General features: G+C 41.2%; 1 long non-coding RNA gene across 1 annotated transcript; it reads right to left on the bottom strand.

Annotated features, from left to right (window-relative positions):
- Positions 1–1,028: 1,028 nt before the first annotated feature.
- LOC131109414 (uncharacterized) lies at positions 1,029–9,171 on the bottom strand. Its single transcript, XR_013627048.1, has 3 exons — positions 8,905–9,171; positions 8,601–8,789; positions 1,029–1,728 (listed from the first exon to the last, which is right to left on the bottom strand). It is a non-coding gene; the product is annotated as an uncharacterized LOC131109414 (long non-coding RNA).
- Positions 9,172–9,819: the final 648 nt, after the last annotated feature.

Raw genomic sequence — 9,819 nt, 5'->3', positions numbered from 1 at the left:
AAAATAAATATAAATAATCCAAGTATTAACAAATCAACATTTTTACCCAGAGTTATATACAAATACAGTATGCAAATATGAAAATAATATATGATCATTCTATACACTGATATCTTGCTAGTGAGTTAATATGAGGCATTATAGAAATACTTCCTTAATATTGCAAATACCATTTCAGCAGCCTTGTTGTATCTTCTGTAATTTAGAGTAGCCAGTGTACAACGTGTACGCCGATATTAAATGTATTTACACTTTCAATTTGCTATTGCCGGTTATCAGCACGGGTCAAATATCAGTCTATTTCTATTTATTTATTATACACAAATGATTTGCAGTTGCATCAACTGTATGCCTCCCTAGTAGCGCCGATAACGCTCCGACACAGGTGTTCAAACTTCAGCGTTGAGTGAGCACTTTATATAAACACGGACACGGTTGGTTTATACACGACCTAAAACAACACCGATGGCTGTTCAATGTCAAAGCATCTGGCAACGTGACATGTTTGTGCCATTAATAGTTTGAAAAAAAAAAAACAAAAAAAAACCTTGCAGTGAACATAGCCTTGAATGCGGTGACTATTGCTGAAAGTGTAAATGAGCATCCAATCAGCTTAGATGAGCTGCCCAACACTGGATGCCAAATCTGCCACCATATTGTGAATAACTTCCCTAAATCCCGACTGGCAGAGAATATAATAAGCATGAGTTTGAAGCTTGATGAGGATAAGACTCTGCAAATTGAAATAACGCATTGCAGGAAATGTTCATCAAATGGAGTAAAAAAATGGAAGTTTTGCTGAAATAAGTATTTTCTGGGAGCGTGAAATTGCTTTATTTTCTACGTACGTTTGACTTTTCTTCAGTCGTACAAACTCAACAGGAGAAATTCAAGAGAATTACAAAATTTTTTTTTTTATTATGAATGGTTGTTTGTCTATATGTGCCCTGTGATTGGCTGGCCACCAATCCTCTCGCCCAAAGACAGCTGGGATAGGCTCCAGCACCCCCCTGCGACCCTTGAATGAATAATTTTATGTACCAATTCAACATTAACAGTCATGGAGTTCTTTAAATGCCGGATTGATGTCACAGATACACCAAACATAAACATAACAAAACATGACTTTGAAGCTTGATGAGGAATAAGACTCTGCAAATTGAAATAACGCATTGCAGGAAATGTTCATCAAATGGAGTCAAAAATGAAGTTTTGTTGAAATAAGTATTCCTAGGAGCGTGAAATTGCTTTATTTTCTACCTACGTTGGAGTTTTCTTCAGTCGTACAAACTCAACAGGAGAAATTCAATAGAATTACAAAAAAGTTTCTTTTTTACCAAAACTTTCTTTTGGGTCAAGTTCTTGAATTATTAAAAAGGGAAACTTCAGGATGTTTCTGCAGTATTTTTTTTGGATTCGGTAGTGGAAAGCAGATGAGCAAAAAAAAAAAAAAAAGGTAGTTCATGTCTACCGGTGTGCTATTTTCTCTCGGCATTGCCACAAGACGGGTAGCAGTGCCCGGAGCTTTGCATGCAAATGAAGGTTGCACATATTCAAATGATCTAGCCTCAACCAGCCCAGGCCGCTATTGAAAAGGAACTTCTGTGTAGCCCTTGTCGCTCCTGCTTATCCTAAAAACGTCCTATTCATGCAAATGGTCCGTTATGAGCCTCCTACACACTGGCAGTGGTGTGTGCATGGGTGTGTGTATTTGACACAACAAAGCCTCTGGAGGAAGCGGAGGGGAACAAGAAGGAAAAAGGAGACATTAACATTAAAAAATTCTAGTGGTTAGCGCGCAGACCTCACAGCTAGGAGACCAGGGTTCAAATTCCACCCTCGGCCATCTCTGTGTAGAGTTTGCATGTTCTTCCCGTGCATGCGTGGGTTTTCTCCGGGTACTCCGGTTTCCTCCCACATTCCAAAAACATGCTAGGTTAATTAGCGACTCCAAATTGTCCATAGGTATGAATGTGAGTGTGAATGGTTGTTTGTCTATATGTGTCCTGTGATTGGCTGGCGACCAGTCCAGGGTCTACGCCGCCTCTCGCCCATAGACAGCTGGGATAGGCTCCAGCATCCCCCGCGACCCTCATGAGGAAAAAGCAGTAGAAAATGAATTAAGTACTAAAATGAAGCATGGCTACATTTTGGTGCTAGTCTCAATTCGCATCTTAGTTTCATTAAATCTAGTCAGGGTGTACCCCGCCTCTAGCCCAAAGTTAGCTGGGATAGGCTCCAGCATACCCCCGCGACTCTAGCGAGGATAAGCGACATAGAAAATGTCTACGTATATGTGCCCTGTGATTGGCTGGCGACCAGTCCAGGTTGTACCCCGCCTCTCGCCCATTGACAGCTGGGATAGGCTCCAGCATACCCCCGCGACTCTAGCGAGGATAAGTGACATAGAAAATGTCTATATGTGCCCTGTGATTGGCTGGCGACCAGTCCAGGTTGTACCCCGCCTCTCGCCCATAGACAGCTGGGATAGGCTCCAGCATACCCCCGCGACTCTAGCGAGGATAAGCGACATAGAAAATGTCTATATGTGCCCTGTGATTGGCTGGCGACCAGTCCAGGTTGTACCCCGCCTCTTGCCCATAGACAGCTGGGATAGGCTCCAGCATACCCCCGCGACTCTAGTGAGGATAAGCGACATAGAAAATGTCTATATGTGCCCTGTGATTGGCTGGCGACCAGTCCAGGTTGTACCCCGCCTCTCGCCCATAGACAGCTGGGATAGGCTCCAGCATACCCCCGCGACTCTAGCGAGGATAAGCGACATAGAAAATGTCTATATGTGCCCTGTGATTGGCTGGCGACCAGTCCAGGTTGTATCCCGCCTCTCGCCCATAGACAGCTGGGATAGGCTCCAGCATACCCCCGCGACTCTAGCGAGGATAAGCGACATAGAAAATGTCTATATGTGCCCTGTGATTGGCTGGCGACCAGTCCAGGTTGTACCCCACCTCTCGCCCATAGACAGCTGGGATAGGCTCCAGCATACCCCCGCGACTCTAGCGAGGATAAGCGACATAGAAAATGTCTATATGTGCCCTGTGATTGGCTGGCGACCAGTCCAGGTTGTACCCCGCCTCTCGCCCATAGACAGCTGGGATAGGCTCCAGCATACCCCTGCGACTCTAGCGAGGATAAGCGACATAGAAAATGTCTATATGTGCCCTGTGATTGGCTGGCGACCAGTCCAGGTTGTACCCCGCCTCTCGCCCATAGACAGCTGGGATAGGCTCCAGCATCCCTTGCGACCCTGGTGAGGAAAAAGCGGTAGAAAATGAATGAATTAATGAATGCATCGGAAATAGTCGATAGCAGCTGATTAAACTGCTTGGGATACGTCGGGAATGTTTGGTACATTTTCCAAGGACACCACAAACATACTCGGTTTTGCTGCATCATTGCAAATGAGAATAAACGGGTTTTTCAACTGCATATCGTTTTGTTTTGGATGTTTTTGCATTTTTCTGTAAATGCCTGCGAGCCGGTTGGTGCTGATGTTTTGAGGATCGTCTCCCGATCAAAGAAGACCGTGTCCCTGACCTGTTGTCTTGTTTGACCCATTTCTACGCAGTACATTCCGTTCCTTAATTACCCACTCGTGGCCATCCTAATTGGCTTAGTGCACTCGTTTTAATCAGGGAGAGTACCGTGATTCGGACCGCCGCGAAAAAAAGCGGAGACGATGCGAACGACGGCAAGAAATAAGAGCGAGTCACTGTATCAACAGTTGGACTCTTTAGTCAATGACAACAAAGTACTTGTGGCATTTTAAGCCACCTCTCACACAAGTGAGTGCTTAATGATGCGCATTAACTCTGAGTTTTATTATGGAATGTGTAGAAGGCCATTAGTGATGCCTTTGATTTATTCATCGGGGGAACTGAAGCTGTACAATAAATATGGAAATAACTCCTGGCCTTTTCAGACCACAACTCAGGAGATTACCCGAGCGGAATATGAATTTGGGCCCACAGGGTGTTGATGTCTTGTTTGAAAGCGGGATCATGATAGCTTGTTAGCGGATTCTGTCCATTCGGAAATAATCGCTGACGGCAGAGGGTCGGCGTGGATGCTTTGCTTCATTCCTCTTCATTTTATGGATGTAAACACAAAGTTTGGGATATTCATGCAGGCCTACATATGCCGTCTTATATTGCATTTGAACATATTCAAAGAGATGGATAGACTTTGGAAAAATCCGACGGACAATAAGGGATCAATTTGTGTTTGGTTATTTTGGGTCAGGTGCAGCTGAGCTTCTCAGTCTGCAGTTCTCCGGCGCTGTCCCACATGATCACGGTTGACAGCCAATCGGCAGTGAATGCTGCATGCATAAGATGTGCTGGCGACTTTGTCCCTAAATCTGGCGCCATTATCAACCATCTTAGCGACATATGTTCTCAAGACGATAAATTTAGCTACTTTTTCTGGCATTTTCTGGTATTTTGGTACTTAAAAGTGAAAGCACATATCGATCCGCAGTTTGTTCTCAAAGTCGTCAGTGTACGGTCATCTTCTACGGCACAGTGAGAGCATTGTGGAGGTCCAACCATCCATGGATTACTTAATTGGGAACCTTGGATGGATGAAATCAATTCCCATTATTTCTTATGAAGCAAATATATTCTAAACAATTTGGAGGTTAACAAAGTTGATGTGTTCAGCCTTCAGAGTGCCGCTCTGCATCTTTTCTGGAAATGGTCAAGGTACCGAAGGGCCATTGTGGTTTTAGATATTCAATAAATAGTTTTTTTTTCCACGTGGAAGGTTAAATAACTGTCTCAACCGCTGATGGTTTTGGCCTTGTCGAGTCTGAGAAAATAGTTTTCTGATTGTGCCACCAGGGTACGCTTGTGGACAAATTGTGCTGACTGAAGGCTTTAAGGGGATAAAATATTAAAAACAGCAAGTGTTGTGAAGACTCACAAATGATTTGCAGATACCAAGATGGATGTTGTCTTCCATACCAAAAGTTAGTACACCCAACTTAATGTATTTAAGTAACTTTTTCATCCCTCCTTCATAGCAGTTCATTGGTTCCAGACCTGGCCGTGATAAATGAATTATCTAGCTAGCCCAGGGGTCAGCAACCTGTGGCTCCAGAGCCACATGTGGGTGGAAAATACAATACATGTCTTTGCAACTTTGTGTGAGATCGTGAATGCATCCTGACTGGTGATTGGATGAGCAGACAGGATGCTATTCAGTTCACAATAAAATAAATAATAAGTAATACTTATCCCAGAGCTATTTGACAATCATTTAAAAAATATTGATACTATAATACTGGTGAAATATAAATATTGATACTGATACCAAGGTATCGGATTGATACTAGCATGCTGAGTATGTCATAAAAGGGAATATTTGTACTGTTTTGACAACACTGTTACAGCGTCTTAAATTGCTGTATTTATATATTCTTAAATTGTTTCAAATTCAAAGATCTTGAAAAAAAAATCCATATCGCGAATAAAAGGCCCTGTATTTGCTTTATGTAAGTTTATCTCCAATACTAGCAAGAGTACTCTAACTCGTCTTTTCTTATCTGAACTACTTTGATACCCCCAAATTCCCTCCAATGTTGTTTTGCGACTCCAGGCTATTTTTCTTCAGTGAGCAAGGGGCTAAAATGGCTCTCTTTTCATAGTAAAGGTTGCCGACCCCTGAGCGGCTTTACTGTGATTCCAATTCAATCTGTTATTGAGCGTTCTTTCATTATCATTCATTAGTGCTTAGTACCTATGCATTTAATATGTGTGAAGCAAGTGAACAATGGCAACTAAAGAGAGAAAGAGAAGGTTCGAGAGCTGAATGTAGTCTAATAATAATAAAGTGTCTAAGAACTCTTGGATAATACCAACATCAATCAGCAATCTTTACATTCTGGGGATTAATCATCCCCAACACCCGCCCCCCCCAAATCTTGCCATGGTACTCGGACCCTTTGGGTGCAGCTGTGGTCTCCTAAGTGTGAGATTGAGAAGCAGCCTTTGGTCTGGCAAAGTAACACACAGGTATTGAACCGAGTGCCTCCCGCTGTGCCGTTCTAAAAATGTTGCAATGATATCCAGCCGAGCTCCGGTGTGATCCCTGCATAACCTCAGTGAAAGCTTCCCAAGTCTCTCTCTCCCTCTCTCCCTCTCTCTCTCTCTCTCTCTTCAAGTTGTCTTTCACAAAGCTTTGAAGAATTTCTTTTTCCACGTTATTATTCTCATACATCATGTTGCATCACAGTGGCACATCTCATTCCAGACTCTGCACAGTTTCATGTTTATCTTCCTTAGCTACACATGTCTGTGCAGAGAGAGTGCCTTCCCTGCAGTCATTTGCATTATATGTACAGGGGGGGTGGGAGAAGGCGGGGGGTCTCGTGCTACAGTAGCCAGCAGAGGATTGCCTCAGTGTCTGGTGTTTTCTACTTCTAGCACATCTTGCCATACGTCTGTGAATGAATTAGTGCACACAAAGCTAAGGCATGTACACATATCAACTATCCTACGCTTCTTATGCCTCTGAGGTAATCTAAATAATAATTCCGTGTGTAATAATGCCAGTAATGCTGGAGAGTGCGTGTCCTGCGGGAGTGCCGCCTTGCATGTACATCAAAGCTATGATGCATTGCATAGATTGGCACCCGTGCGGGGCCGCTGTGTTATTTTACATGCATCTTTTCCATACGCTCATCGGGAACAAGTTACCATGTGATCATGGTATAAACCTATAGGATCCGATTAACCAATGGAAATAATGCGGCTCTCGGTTGTCTGGAGGCTGAAAGTGTGTATTAATGATTTAAATCATCATGGCTCCATTGCATGAGCACCAGGCATTTGTTTCAAACGTGTGGCTCGTAGAGCTCGACATGCTGCTGCCTTTGATTGGTTGACAGATGGCAAGAATGGAATGTGGAACTAGCTCACACTTTGTCGGATAGTCCTGTCCAAAAATATGGGCATGCCAAAGATGTATAGTAAATGTGTTCATGTCTGCAGAAGCATGTACGTATACTACACCCAAATATTAGTAATGGTTTAATTTCATTTGAACATGCATCAGATTACAATTGAGTGCATCCCATAATCAGTTCACAGTTCCACATGTCCAAAAGGAGTAGGAAGAAGCAAAGCTTATTAAATCCTACCCCTCCATCTGGTACTTTTACAATCAGTAACTGTTACATTTGTTCACTTCCTGCTTTCCATAATGCAGTTTAAGGTTTTTTTATTTTATTTTTATTTTTAATAATAATAATTAAATCCTATCCTTAAATTCTGGTACTTTTACAATCAGTAACTGTTACATTTGTTCACTTCCTGCTTTCCATAATGCAGTTTAAGGTTTTTTTATTTTATTTTTATTTTTAATAATAATAATTAAATCCTATCCTTAAATTCTGGTACTTTTACAATCAGTAACTGTTACATTTGTTCACTTCCTGCTTTTCATAATGCAGTTTAAGGTTTTTTTATTTTATTTTTAGTTTTAATAATAATAATTAAATCCTATCCTTAAATTCTGGTACTTTTACAATCAGTAACTGTTACATTTGTTCACTTCCTGCTTTCCATAATGCAGTTTAAGGTTTTTTTATTTTATTTTTATTTTTAATAATAATAATAATTAAATCCTATCCTTAAATTCTGGTACTTTTACAATCAGTAACTGTTACATTTGTTCACTTCCTGCTTTCCATAATGCAGTTTAAGGTTTTTTTATTTTATTTTTGTCACTTGGTACTTGTACCAAAGTACGAGGTGATATGACCATACAATGACATAATCGGTACCATATTAACTGTCAATATAGTGATATGTAGTATAGCACATCATATATATTGATATATTGATAAATATATAAATATTGATAGTATAATACTGGTGAAATATAAATATTGATACTGATACCAGGGTAGTGTCAGTATCGGATTGATACTAGCGTGCTGCGTATGTCATAAAAGAGAATATTTGTACTGTTTTGACAACACTGTTACAGCGTCATAAATTGCTGTATTTATATATTCTTAAATTGTTTCAAATTCAAAGATCTCAAAAAATGGAAAGAAAAAAAAATGCATATCGCCAATAAAAGGTCCTGTATTTACTTGCCGTTGGATCGATACCATAAATTGTCGCATCGCCCATCTTGCACTCTGAGAACCTGAGAAATTGCTCCACGTATAAATATGTGCACGCTCAGATGCACAACACAATAACTCTGCATACCAACAGACAATATTGTTTTAAACGGAACAAGGCAGGGGATTTGAGCATATTTACAAAGGATGCCTGATCTATTTAGATGCACCACTTCCAAAAGCATCAAAAAGGCACGCAAAAATAATGACCGCAACCAGGTTTCTGGTTTGATAAATTAGTCTGCAGGTGCAAAATTATTACATTTACATATCCTCCTCCTGTATCTGCATGTATACTGCTTATTAATGACGGTGTGTGTGTATATATATATGAAAATTGTTGTGCACCTCCAATTGGTTTTTATGTACCCAAACCTTTAATAGATCAGACCCCGTGTGTCGCTGAGCAACTGCTCATGCAAACAGCAGATGTAATTTTCCTTACCTGCGATGCATTGGTGGAGCGTGTTCAGATGCAAACACTACGCAGCTCTTCCGAAGCTCCCAATAGCTCCAGAAACGGGAGAGAATCCAGCTGTAGCCCCCGGCTATAGAGTAGCGTCTGTCGGAATGTGATGTAAGAGCCGTATCTATCTCCAAAACACCTGTGATCCTCTCACTAATACCACTTCTCCTTATGCATAAAGAAAGGGATTTAAATAAATACAAAGGATAATGAAATACGGAACAATGACTTTCTTTTTGAGTTGCAGTTTATGATGACACAGGAGAAAAAGAACCTCACTTACAGTAGATTGTCAAGATGGATTCATTAAGCACCCTGACCAAGATAAACTGTATACTTGATGAATGGATGGATGCATCAAAGCAGGTGAATAAATGAACGCAGGGCGCCAACACCATTAGTCATTCTGAAAATGCAAAGAACAACAAAAATAAACATGCTGAGATGTAAGGAGATTCAATCGTACTTGTTTTAAATCATCGCAAAATGAAAATGGCAACTGTTTGGTGGAAGAAGACGCACCCAATAATAATTATTTTAGGTTGGTTTGTTAAAACGTGTAGAAATCCTCCCTCTGAGGACTCTAAGTGGGTTTCGAATCGAGGATAAGGGAATCTTAAAGAACCAGATTGTTTATTCCTGACAACAATACCTAATACAGACGTCCTGGCTTATCTGCAGTCCCTGCATGCCTACAAGTCAGTGGGTCTTATTACAGCGCAGCTGCAAAAAAAGCATCCTTCCTTTCGCTGCCCGGCCTTTTATACGCTCAAGATTGTGTAAGAGGCTGGAGTCCTGGACCAATCAGCTTTCGTCACTGACCTTGTTTGAACCGCTTCTTTCATGGTGTTTCTGCTTTCGTTTGTTCGCAGGGGCGTCAAGGCTTCTGGAACATTCTGCTTTTCGTTTGTTGCAAAGCAAGCTATCATATGCGTACCCGATGTTTCCACCTTAAATGTCAATTGTCACGTTAGTCCTTATTTGTGTGGATCTTTTGTCTATATTTGTGAGAATGTTTGTTTTAGCTTTTATCTTTAGCTAGCAAAATTGAGCAAATACCTTCAAACGTGGGATTGAAACCGTCAATGCTGGTTTTAGGAATAGGTCAGGGGTTTGACCTCCATGGAGTAAATATAAATCAATGTGGAAGACACTTTCTCTCTGAGGCCCGGGGAATTGGGAGTACGATTCTAAACAC

This window comes from Doryrhamphus excisus, linkage group LG2 (genome assembly GCF_037039965.1).
Source record: "Doryrhamphus excisus strain RoL-2023G ecotype Guam linkage group LG2, RoL_Dexc_Guam_v1.1, whole genome shotgun sequence".
NCBI lineage: Eukaryota > Metazoa > Chordata > Actinopteri > Syngnathiformes > Syngnathidae > Doryrhamphus > Doryrhamphus excisus.
This window is presented reverse-complemented; position numbering and strand designations above follow the sequence as displayed.